The sequence below is a fragment of the Erpetoichthys calabaricus genome, chromosome 14 (assembly GCF_900747795.2).
Source record: "Erpetoichthys calabaricus chromosome 14, fErpCal1.3, whole genome shotgun sequence".
NCBI lineage: Eukaryota > Metazoa > Chordata > Cladistia > Polypteriformes > Polypteridae > Erpetoichthys > Erpetoichthys calabaricus.
Genome location: NC_041407.2, coordinates 88,003,980 through 88,017,740, shown reverse-complemented (window position 1 = coordinate 88,017,740; position 13,761 = coordinate 88,003,980). Strand labels below are relative to the sequence as shown.

The 13,761-nt window shown below is 42.2% G+C and overlaps 1 protein-coding gene across 4 annotated transcripts in view; it reads left to right on the top strand.

Moving 5' to 3' along the window:
- The window catches only part of qkia (QKI, KH domain containing, RNA binding a), a 179,469-nt gene that overhangs the window by 142,508 nt on the left and 23,200 nt on the right, over positions 1–13,761 (top strand). The gene's annotated exons all lie outside the window — the stretch shown is intronic.

Here is a 13,761-nt window from a genome sequence, read left to right as displayed (position 1 = left end):
TCTGCCCTCGACTGCTTAGAAATGTACGGAGGAACATTGTGCTTCAACAAAGTCCGTTCTTGTCATGACAACGAGGTGAAATATAAGCAAATGGAATTGTATTTAAGCTTTTCCCTGCACTTTCCAATTTAATTATTTGTGCTGCACAGAGTGTACAGTTAGGAAAATAGAACAGAGGTGGAACACAAATGCTTCTGCTTGTGCTCCAGTGGGCAACCTTTCAGCTGCTGGTGGGTAAAACTTCTGAATTAACAAGTAAGAGATGGAATGAATCTTGTGGACATTTCTGCTAATGAGCCTTCCTTGAATAAATGGTGCAACTGGCTAGGAAACAGCAGCCAGCAACTTTCAGTACATTTTAAGACGGGTCCAAAGCTGTGTGGTTTGATGTTTATTTAAGAAAATATTTAGTTAAACTTTGGAGTGCTAATGTGAAATTGGGTGGAAGATGTCTTTTCATCTTCTTACCCGCTTAATTCAGCTCAGGGTGGCAGGGTTGGTGCCAGAGCCTGTCCTGGCTAGCACAGGGCACAAGGCAGGAGCAAACCCTGGATAGGGCTAGGCCATTGCAGGGTGAACACACACTCTAGTTTGATGCCAGTCCATTTCTATATTCAATATATCGTGGATATCAGCCCAAGTCATATGTGAATTTTGTTCATTACAATTAAGACCCTGTAAAGATAACACTTTGTAACTTTTTGTCTAGCTCCTTTCTATAGCAAACGCAAAGCCTTAGGTGAGCGTTCTTTATTAAAACTCCGTTTCCACACAGGCCGACTTTCTTGGCGTTATCGCTGCAGGCACTGACCCATGGCATTTTATATGAACATTGCAGTTGTTTCCATCTTTTGGCAGCTCAAGCAGTCACAGGTTAAGTGATATTTTTGCTCAGAATGACAGTGGTGGGGGGATTGCAGTGTGCACCCTAATAACTTAGCCATTATGAGACCTCTTCAAGTGTCTGACACAACTCTTTACAGATTTTAGTTCCACATTTTTTTTTTCTCCTGAACAGAAAACCCTTAACAGACCCCACAGTACTTTGACAAAATTATTCCCTTTAACCTCTGTTAGATGTTGCTCTGTGGGTCTCCACTTGATGGAGCTGCTGCTCAATCCAAAACTCTACATTGCTTTTCTTCATCGATTTCTGCTCATCCCTATATAATATACTATATCATTTAAGGTTTCTTGCGATCTTACACAGCGTTCTCACAGCGTTTAGGCTGTTTTCTAAAAAATGAATCGGTAATCTGATAAGTGCATCTCCGAACCAGTGCACATCCTTGAATGAAGCTTGGTCCATTTCCCAGCTTTCCTTTCATCCATACTTACGCTACACAAATATATTTTAATTGTCAAAGGGTGTTTGAACTTCGTTAAGTACCCCTCCTGGAAACCATAACGACTGATTTTTTTGCGTTTTATTTAGAGACCCGTTTTTAAATCAAGGAAAAGAAATCAACTTTTTTAAATAAAAAGTGTCAATGGCTTCATCTTACCAGGTGTGTTGAATCTCTACCTAAATGTAACTTGTGCTCTCTGACTGGTGAGAGTTGGTTCATTTTATATGAAAGAATGTTCAGTTGCCTAATCTGAGCACTGCTCAATTTTTTGACCAGCTGAGGGTCATTTTATTTTATTAAGTTGAGGCCCGAAGCTGTGACTTTGAGCAAGGAAAGTTCCGGGTTCCTTAGGTAGTGTAGAGAGCTTCACCGGGGTATTTATGTTCCAGTAATGGAGCATTCTAGGAATGAACCATCCATCCATTCATTCATTTTCTGAGTCGTTTATTCAGATCAGGTTCAACTAGGGCTGCTGTTCTCGAGTACACACTGGAGACATGTTCTTCAATTGTCTCAGACTTGAGGTTTTTCACACTTGGACTTGTCTTGGACTTTGCGCTGGTGAAATATGTTTTAGGTCTCGATCGAGACCCACTGGCCTTCTTTGAAGCTCGCTGTGCTAAATTTCAATGTGCACTTTCATTGCAACTGTTTGTGGTGTTACTGGTAGCTGTTAGAATCCTGTTTTGGGAATATCCTGATTAGATGTATTTCATTTGTGGCATGATGACTTCTGTCCTGTTCTTCGTAACTAGCTGGGCTAACTGTCTAGGATGGATTGAAATCCTAAGTAATCAATGGCGTTAATCTCCTTGGTGTTAGAGCTGAGGGTCACTCAGGCTATGAAAAAAGCATTAGTCTTGAGTATTACTTGGGCAGCTGTATAGACGTGTCTCGTGTAAGCATTAGACCGGAGGATCACTCGGGCTATAAAAGTGCTAACAGCGTTAGTCCCGAGCATTACTCAGGCAATGGTGCAGAAACGTCTTGTCCTAGCCTCGTAAGAAACATTTTTCAGCAGCCCAGGTGTTGCATACTCTTGACGGGAATACAAGCAGTGATGTTGAGGAGCCTCTTATTGTGGAGCTTGTGTGTAAATATGGCGTCATCCTTTGAATGAGGCGTACTGTAAAACTGAGGTCCTGACGCTCTGTGGTCATTCAAGATCTCTGAGCATCTTTCAAAAAGAGTAGGGTGTATGGCTAAATTGCCCATGCTGGCCCCTTAATCATCCCCCGTCTCTAATTGGTTAAGTATCTGTCACCCCTTCACTACCTAACGGCTAATTTGTGGTGAGCGTACTGGCACAAGAATGTCTGTCGTTGTATCATCCAGGTGGATTCTACACATTAGTGGTGGTTGAAATGGTTCCCATCTGTCTATGTGAAGCCAAACATAAATGTAAAGCGTTATTATTATAACTATATATGACTCTGATTTTTACTTAGCATCTCGGTCTGATTTAAAGCTGTTGAGAATCCACTGTACCAACCCATGCACACGAGAAGACTGCTCTCTTGATCTGTTGGTAAGAGGACAACAGCTTGATCAGTTCCTCCATTGCTTCAATTATTTTGGTTTCAATCAAACGTAGCCAATGCAGCTTGGGTTACGTTTGAGTGAAAACACTTTTTTTTTCTTAGGATTTGCATATTACAAATACTTATAAGCAAACATTAGGTGGATACAAAGGACGTTTTGGCTAACTAGGTGTGAAGTACAGTATAGTGTCCGTTGCTGTGCAGATTATTTGGTCCTACACTTTGGTGTGATTTTATAAGAATGCAATGATCCATAACTTCTCTCACACACGCAGACTTGAGTTGGCAGACAGTTGCAAGGACTGCATTTGGAAGCTTGTGTGTGCTATGATGCGACAAATCGTTTGATCCTATACTGCCGTGTTTGATTTATTACAATTACAAGTGCAATGTGATCATCAAAAAATGCACATGTTTAGTCTCGCATGTCATGCTATAAAAATACTTTAAAGTCATTAACTCTTAAGAATATTTGTATGTATTAGTCTCTGTAATTTGAAGTACAATCAAAATTTTTTATGTTTGGAATTAGAGCTGTATGTTCACCATCACATTTGTTTCGGTGTCCCCTTGTGTATGGTCCCCCACCCAACTCCACAAATTACGAAATTGTTTTCCATGCCTTCAAATTTAGAAGGCGCACCAGTGATTCACTGAGCACACACCCACACTGTCTCATGCAGGGTGAATTTAAAGACGCCATTTAGCTTAACATGCACATCTTGGGGATACTTGAGGAAACCCGAAATGCTCAAAGCAACACCCCCCCACACACACACACACCATGGGGAGAACAGAAACATTCCACGTAGCCTGTTGTATATTATGCACCTGTGGGATTTCTAGTTTAATCTTCGCTACGCTACTGACGGGCCACTTAGCCTGCTGTTTACTAGTGTTGTTAGAAATCTGGAAACCTTTGCTCTGTGTCTTGTGATATCCGTAAAGCACTTTGGATGGACCCAGCTTAAGCACAGTAAGTAAATGTTAAATCTAATTAAGTCACTTTTTGTTGCTGTTTTAAATGTGGTAAATTTAGGGCGAAGTGGTGGCTCTGAGGCTAAGGATCTGCGCTGGTATCCAAAAGGTTGCCGGTTCGAATCCCCGTCACTGCCAAAAGAGATCCTACTCTGCTGGGCCCTTAAGCAAGGCCCTTAACCTGTAATTGCTCCAGGGGCGCTGTACAATGGCTGACCCTGCGCTCTGACCCCAAGGGGTATGCGAAAACTTAACAAATTCCTAATACAAGAAATTGTATAAGGCGAAATAAAGAACAAAAACAAACAAAAAAACAAACAAAAACTTCTAGATGTGTTTGGGTTAGTATCCACTTCTGCAAAGAATGCTACGCCTCTGACAAGCCAACTGTCCATTGTCACATTTCATCTCTCACTTTGTGTGAAACATAGCAGAGACCACAGAGTCTGACCACTTTATCTGGTTTTGCTCTCTCTGTCCCTCACACACACACACACACACATACACAAGGGGTCTTCTTGTTCCAGGTACCTGGCTCCAACCCATACTGCTTTTTATTTCTCTAGTCTGCTCCACACACACACACACACACACACACACACACAGCTGCTGTCTCCCCAGACGGCCTACATTTGAGCCTCCCTCTTCCCCCTTGCTGGCAGCCCTGTGAACATTAGATAAGCACTGGAGACGGCTCGGCTCTGTGTGTATTTAAAATAATCACACTTCACCAGATGTCACTGACAAAACAGCTGCTCGGTGAATTCCACCCTTCTGTTTTGTAGTACACCGTAGAGCCATCCGTGCTGTGCTTTTTTAGGGTTGGGGGTTAGGTCACTAAGCAATCAGCTTGAAGAGCCCCATCTGTATAACATGGTCCCCTGTTGGGTAGATGAGATGTTTTTTGCTTCCTTATTTATAGCTGTAACGGGACTCTCTCTGTGACTTTGGACTGTAATCCAACTCCATCCTTGTTCCTCCAGGGTTACTGTCACCACCATGTTTGGTAACTCGAGGAGGAAAAAGGACAATTTGGAGCCAGGAATATAAATGTGGAGAGAATAATGGAATGAGAGAGCACTGACTGATGTTGGCTTGACATTATCCAGATCTGACATCTCTGGGAGTTTGTCAAAGATTGTAGACGAAGCTCTCCACTTGGTCATTCAGCCACGAGAATATGTTTCAAGTTTTTTCACTTCAGGTTGATGGGGAGGTGTAGCCAACTTGTAAATATTTCATTCCTGATCATCTTAACTTGTTGATCAACTAGTAAAAATGTTCAGAGCTTCAGAATGGTTTTAAGCTATGCTTCTCTTTTGTAATGTGGAACCCACCTTGGTAAATGAGTTTGGCACTTGAAATTAATAATAAAGAGCTTGTGATGTCCTATATTCTCTGTGCAAGATGAGTGTTATTGTACATTTGTTGCAAGAGCAACTTAGCCCACGGCTGGCATCTGTCACAGTGAAGGCCTTTAATGATCTACCTGCATTTCTGTTTAAATCAGAGAAACCGACTAAAGGTCACTCTGCACCATGTTTAGTGGGGCTCAAAGGTGGGTCAGCTTAGTGTAATTTTCTGCTTCTTACCCACAATGCACTGAAACTAAATAACAGTCTACTTGTCTATAATGCCTATTTAGTAAAGCCGATTTTCTTACTGTTCCTAAGCATCATTCACCCTCCTCTGCAAATGTCCCTTGAGCTGTGTACAGTAAATGCCTTTTGTGAAGTGCACTTGACAGCTGTGGGTGAAGCATCTTCCATTTCAGATCTGGACAGAAAAGCCCTTTTCTTTCTTGTCTTTTAATCTCAGTGCTTTTCTTGGTGCCATACACCACACCACACCACCACATGAATCCTGCTCCTCACCACAACACAATACATCATGTTCTACTTGGCACAACAGCCCACCACATCCATCCACAATCCCACTATTGTTTCACTTCCATATTTTCTTTGTCAGTCTGAGGTACTATCCTTTGGAATACTGTATACTTTTCATATATATGTTGTATTTTGTTTTTATTATTATTCTGGGTATTATCCCATTTTAATGCATGGAAAGTTAACACAGCAACATAAAGTCCTTGATATACACACACACACACACACACACACACACACACACACACACACACACACACACACACACATAGATATATATATATATATATATATATATATATATATATATATATATATATATATATATATATATATATATATATATATATATATATATACATACATACACTTCCACATTCTCAAATCCTTTCCATCCAGTTTAGGGTTATGGATGGGCAAAGCCTGTCCCAGCAGCACTCATGCCATCTGAGTTATTATTGACTACAGGAAAGTTTTGTTATTATTACATTCAATGTGGATGCCATTCTTCTGTGCAACTTTGTCCGTGTTTGAAATGTATACATATAATAATAATAATGACATGGCACACACATACATGTTGCAACCTGCTTAACCCTTGAAACTCTGCATCATTTTTTATCTTTGTTCTGCTACTTTGATTTAACTGGATATAACATCCTCACGCTTCACTCAGTATTCATGTTCTACCCATCCAAATAAAGATCAGACATTTCTTTTTCAGAATTTTTTACGCCTCAAACAATATAGTTATGTTGTACACATCAGTTACGAAATTCAGTAATGTTTTCACCAAAAAATGCACTTTGAATGTTACTGTTATTTTCATACAGCTTCCGAACACTACTGTATGAAAGTGTCAGTGAATGTGTCAGGAACACCCAGATGAAGTATCTGCTTGTCATAGTATATGCACATAAAACTCCAGTTTTACTGTTTTTAAGTGAGTATCCATAGCATACATGCAGTATCCATTACTGAAGACCCCAGGCTTGTATATCATTTTGGAGGGCAGATCCTACTCTCTCAGAATATATATAATTGGTAAAGAAGTGATAATGTGTATCCAAATTACAGCACCAGTAGTTGCAAGATTCAAAAACATCTTTACAAAACAAATCTGCAATATAGAAAGTGGAATGTGGTGTCATTTGAAATTTGAAACGCCCCACTCATTTAGTAGATAATAGACTGTCCATCAAATTGTTCGCATTTGTATCTGGATGTTCAAGAAAGCTATTGTATTGAGACGTGAGGAGTGAGATTCAGCTGTGATACAGCAATTCGGCCATCTTTAAGGGAAAAAAAGAAAAACATTGCAATTGTGATATGGGACTATGAAATATGCCACGGTTTGCGGCAAAACATTGAACTTTAATTATAGCAATGAAGAAATTAATGATTTTATGCAGTTTTCAAAAAACATTTGCATCCTCGGCACGGTGGCGCAGTGGTAGCGCTGCTGCCTTGCAGTTAGGAGACCTGGGTTCGCTTCCTGGGTCCTCCCTGCGTGGAGTTTGCATGTTCTCCCCGTGTCTGCGTGAGTTTCTACCGGGCACTCCGGTTTCCTCCCACAGTCCAAAGACATGCAGGTTAGGTGGATTGGTGATTTTAAATTGGCGCTAGTGTGTGCTTGGTGTGTGGGTGTGTGTCCTACAGTGGGTTGGCACCCTGTCTGGGATTGGTTCCTGCCTTGTGCCCTGTGTTGGCTGGGATTGGCTCCAGCAGACCCCCGTGACCCTGTGTTCGGATTCAGCGGGTTGGAAAATGGATGGATGGATCCTTGCTCGGTGTTGTTGGCGGGTCTAAAACAATGGGGCTAAGTTTTAAGGGTTACTTTAATTCCATGTTGAGGGCAGAAAATATCCCTGGATGATGTGATACACGGCCACACTCACCCAGGGCAGACTACAACTGCCAATTTATTTAATTGCCACGTTTTTGGAGCTGTGGGTGGGACAGTGAGGTGTCGACAGGAAAATTACCAGACAATGGCCACGTATAGTATTAAAGCATAGCGTAGCAGGGTGAGGGACGACTCTAGGCGAGAGCGAACACGATTGGGGCGTAAACTTGGGAATACACCATTTAACCACAAAAAGTAAATGAAATTGTTAACTGAAAGGAACGCACAATGGTGCTTGTAATGGTCTGCAAGTTGCTGTCGTGGTGTCTGTATGACCATCCTCATGGTTTGTCATGTCTGTATCAAGACGCCATCACCTAGGAGCATCCATCCTTCAAACCAGCTAGACCAGAAGGGGCTTCTTTGGCTCGGTTGCCCTCAAGGAGCAGATTTCTCAAAACTGGGGTTGGTAGAGGGTGGACATGACTGCTAGCAACAGCAACCCCTCTCATCTGTGACTCGAGGATCCATGAGGCAGCAGGGTTAACTTTTGCATCATCGTGCCACCCATTTAGAATGGTTTCAAGTAAAATTTAAAATGTAATCACTGACTACAACCTGAACATCAAGTATTAATGCCGTGTTTGATTCCACTGCTATTTTTGATAAAACGCTGATCTCTCTTATTAGTCTTTTTCTTCATATTAAACTCTGATTTAAATGGACATTTTTTTTCCTAATCCACATGTTTGCCTCTCCGTGTGTTTGTTTAGCCCCCACTGCTGATTCCCCTGCACAGAAAGCAGAAAAAAAGATGAAGTCAAAAGACTGAGTGGCATCCCCATCCCTGGAGTCTCTTTAACTCTCTGACCTAAAAATTTATCAACTGTTGTACAGCTTTGCCAGTTGCCTGTGTACTGCAGCAGAACCACACTGAACAGCCGTTTTATCTCTTCGTCCCAACCCCCCTTCACTTCCCTCTACCCCCACACAGTGCTGCAATTTTTTATCTATGCCAGCCACTGGTGAACAAACAAAGCGTCCAGCATTAGTGGCACTACCTACAGACTACAAGGTCACTAACCCATATCCCTTCACATTTTAAAATATCTGCTGGATTACTTCATAATTTGAAAGGGAACAGTTACTCTAAAGAGTGCAGCAAAGCTGAGTCGCCATTTAAAAGCTTAGGCTAGCCTCCCCTTAGCTGCCGCCAACATTTTATCTGGCCCATTTAGCATAATGGCGCGGCTCCTTGTCATCTTAGATCATCAGTGGGATGCAGTGTGCTCAACGTCCACCTTGGAGCAGATGATAACGCTGACACTGTTTGTTTGCTTGAAAGCTCAAGGTGAAGTTTTTTTCATTCTTGAATTTTTCCTTTAACACCCTTAGGTTTCTAGACAGGGGCGTGAGGTGACATGATAGTTGTTGCCCCCTAGCCTTGTGGATCATGGTTCAGCTTCAGCTTGCACGTCCCTCCAATGTTCTTGAGGGGCTTATCTCGTTAGCTCCCACACCCAAGTTGTTACCCAGTATTACTCAAACACTTTAGGAACCGTTGGCAATCTAGATATGACTCACTTGGCCTAATGGTGCTGCTCTGTCATATTTTAGTTCATCAGTTGGGTGCCATACATCCAGTATTTGCACTGAAGTAATTGATAAGATTTTTGTTGTTGATTTGCCAGGTTTCGAATGTATTCTTGAATTGTGTTTTTCAACATTTATATTTTAAACAGGGTGGTTAGCTTTCCCATCGCAGGATTGTTTTTCAGGAAGGAACCAGGAACTGTTGTAGCATTCCTACTGCAAGAACTCCATCCATGTTTAGTTCATTGTAGATAGTTCATGGTAGTATTTTAGCACTTGCTCCAGGGTATTTACTCTTTGTTCAATTAGGAATCTATTAGATAGATAAATAGATACTTTATTAATCCCAAGGGGAAATTCACATACTCCAGCAGCAGCATACTGATACAAAAAACAATATTAAATTAAAGAGTAATAACAATGCAGGTAAAAACAGACAATAACTTTGTATAATGTTAACGTTTACCCCTCCGGGTGGAATTGAAGAGTCGCATAGTGTGGGGGAGGAACGATCTCCTCAGTCTGTCAGTGGAGCAGGACATTGACAGCAGTCTGTTGCTGAAGCTGCTCTTCTGTCTGGAGATGACACTGTTTAGTGGATGCAGTGGATTCTCCATAATTGATAGGAGCCTGCTGAGCGCATGTCGCTCTGCCACAGATGTCAAACTGTCCAGCTCCATGCCAACAATAGAGCCTGCTTTCCTCACCAGTTTGTCCAGGCGTGAGGTGTCCTTCTTCTTAATGCTGCCTCCCCAGCACACCACCACGTAGAAGAGGGCGCTCGCCACAACCGTCTGATAGAACATCTGCAGCATCTTATTGCAGATGTTGAAGGACGCCAGCCTTCTAAGGAAGTATAGCCGGCTCTGTCCTTTCTTGCACAGAGCATCAGTATTGGCAGTTCAGTCCAATTTGTCATCCAGCTGCACTCCCAGGTATTTATAGGTGTGTACACTCTGCACACAGTCACCTAAGATGATCACGGGGTCCAGGAGGGGCCTGGGCCTCCTAAAATCCACCACCAGCTCTTTGGTTTTGCTGTTGTTCAGGTGTAGGTGGTTTGAGTCACACCATTTAACAAAGTCCTTGATGAGGTTCCTATACTCCTGATGCAGCCCACGATAGCAGTGTTGTCAGCGAACCTTTGCACGTGGCAGGACTCTGAGTTGTATTGGAAGTCTAATGTATATAGGCTGAACAGGACCGGAGGTGTGGAAGTAACCCCCAGGGAAGACAGAAATAGTTCAATCAATCAGTCTTTATTCAGTTACAGATGAGTACATGGATGCCACATTGCAAGGCAATTTTCTTTCACAGGGGGTTTGGGCTCGGGTGATGAATTGTGCTGATCGGTTGAACACAAGAACTGGTGCCATCTTACAAATCTATTAGGAGTTTGGATTTAGGAGATCTGTCGGTGAAGATGGAGCACCACACTTCTCACCACATCACTCTTAATAGCCTTTTCTCTGGTGTGCTGCACATTGCACTTCAGTAAGCAATAATCTGTGATCACTTCAAAGCAAAAAGGGGGCAAGGGTGTGTTCCTCATGAACTATGACACTAATCATTAATCATGATACACTTCGCACCACATCAGTCTACATAGCCACCTCCTGGATATATGCCACGCCAGTCACCTCTTCGAAGCAACAAAGTTTGGGTCCCCTTTAAACTCCAGAATGCACTGCACTTGGCATCACATTACTCTTCATATCTATCACCCTGGTGCACTGTGCCACGCACCACTTGGAAGCAATGAGGTGTGGGTCCCCACAGAACTCTAGAACGTACGGCACTTCTCACATATAGTGTATTAAGGTTACAGTTCCTGTTTTGCGGTGGGAACACATAAAAGTGGCCAGGGACCAGAAGTGGCCCAGGGCCTACAATGTATAGGAACTTGATGGTTCCTGAAAACAAAGTTCTTGAGGTAGGAAAACACCTGTTGTTGTCTCACAACCCACATGTAGCACTCACCGAATCAGAAGCAGTGTTTAGATACCCTGTGGCCTTTAAATGTTGCTGCCCTCTATTTTGGGGCCCATCATTGCCACTTAAACCTATGCCACAGAATAACATGGCCACTGTTATTTCTTAGGGCGGCATGGTGGCACAGTGGTAGCGCTGCTGGCTCGCAGTTAGGAGACCCGGGTTCGCTTCCTGGGTCCACCCTGCGTGGAGTTTGCATGTTCTCCCCGTGTCTGCGTGGGTTTCCTCCGGGCGCTCCGGTTTCCTCCCACAGTCCAAAGACATGCTGGTTAGATGGATTGGCGATTCTAAATTGGCCCTAGTGTGTGCTTGGTGTGTGGGTGTGTTTGTGTGTGTCCTGCGGTGGGTTGGCACCCTGCCCGGGATTGGTTCCTGCCTTGTGCCCTATGTTGGCTGGGACTGGCTCCAGCAGACCCCCGTAACCCTGTGTTCGGATTCAGCGAGTTGGAAAATGGATGGATGGATGTTCTTTCTTACTTCTGCTCCACCCATTACGATTAATGAGCCCGGTTCTTCAGCCCGGTGTTTTATGTTTTGTTCTTACACTGTTTGGATAGATGGAACTTTATTTTTCTCCACAGAGAAATTATGGATCTTATGACTGCTGCCATACTAACACACAGAAAACCAGTCTGTGTTGATGCAATTTTTCCTAGCTGTAGTATGTAAGCCAACAAGTTGTGCATTTCACTTTATGTATTATGGCACCTGTGGTGTAATGTGTGTCTGAGTGTCAATAGCCCATCTCTTACTCTGATTAAGATGTGTCCATCTCTCCTTTCCATTGATGATCTGATTCTTAATGGACAATCTATGTTATCTGGATTTGTATTTTTGCAGTCATCCATTCTTAATACACCCGTGACCTCCAAGCATAAAAACCTCTCGGATATAGCACACTAGCTTGCTGCATTTGTAAGCAATAAAATTTCTCAGAAGAACATAAGGAATTGGACAAATGAGGGGAGACTGTTCAGTCCATCAAGTACATTTGTTTAGATAATAGCTAAGTGGTCCTAATATCTCATCCAGATACTTCTTAAAGGTTGTCAAGGTTTCTGCATTAACTCCATGACTTGGAAGTTTGTCCTAGAGTCCCACAACTCTTTGCATAAAGAAGTGCTTCCTGGCTCCAGTGCTAAATGCACTTCCCCTTCATTTCCACTGGTGTCCTGGAGTATGTGATTTGCTGTTAAGCTGGAAGAATTCTGCTGGATCAGCTTAGTTAATGCCTTTGAGGATTTTGCTGACCTGGATTAGATTCCCATGGAGTCTTCTCTGCTCAAAACGAAACAGGTTTAATGAGGCTGTCACAGTAGGAGATGCCCTCAAGTCCTGAGCTGCTACTTGTTTGCTTTCCTTTGCACAGTTTCACTCAGAGCGTGGCGACCGAAACTGCACACTATACTTCAGATGTGTATTATTCTGTGTAGTCTGAACATTACGTCCCTTGATTTATATTCAACAGTTGTTGTGATGGATCCTAACTCGACTTTTCTTGCTTCTTCACATTGCTGAGATGATGAAAACGCAGTGTCAACATGAACCCCTAAATGCTTTTCGGTGGTGGTTTCCTGTAGGACATTGTCTCCCATCTTGTATTTATAATTGCTGTTCTGCATTGCATACACATAACCCCTGGAGGCTGCCCACCTACTATCAATAACATTGACAATCTATACATATAATGCAGTCCCCAATAACAAAGGAAAGGGATTTGAACCTAATAAAGCAGATCCTCCCATGATCATTTTTGCTTTGCACCCTTCCCCGCCATAAACTATCGTCTATGAGGGAAGAGCGAAATCTTTAGATTCGTCAAAAATTCTGATCTCCGGTTTTCAGCGTATCTCAATATATTATGGTCCCCTGATACAGAAAACATTGATATCTCGATGATGGGTGTGTGTCTGTCTGATTTAGTGTGTGTGTGTCTTTATGTCGTAGTTTCTAGAGCTAAAACGGCTGGACGGAAAAATACCAAACTCAAAACTTAAGCCTGTTATGAGATGACAATGTGCTGATTAGTTTTTGAGCCAAATGGCGCAAGAGAAAGAGGCCCTCTAGAACGGGGGTTCTAAACCTGAGGTCCATGGACCCCTAGGGGATCCATGGATGGGTTTCAGGGTGTCTGTGAGGGTCAGATAAAAATTAATTATTTATATTCACTATACAGCTGGGTACTGTTGATTTAGAGTTGATGATGATGTAGTAGTAGTAGTAGTAGTACATCTGTTTTAATTTGCACAAGAGGATTGTATTTCATAATTGTACTGAGTGGCCATTACTTTTTGCATAAAAAAAGGAGGGTTTTTTTTAGATTGTTAAAAGTTTAATAATATTTTGTGTATGTCATATCAAATCTCGATAAATAAAGAACATTATATTCATTGCATGCAAAGTTGTGTTTATGTGAATATTTCTGGGGAAGGAGGTCCATAGCTTTCATCAGATTTTTAAAGGGGTCCGTGACTCAAAAAAAGTTAAGAATCACTTCTCTAGAAGAACCCTCAAATACTGTAATTCTACAATTAATTATGAATTCTTCTCATCAATTACTATCGTAATGACCT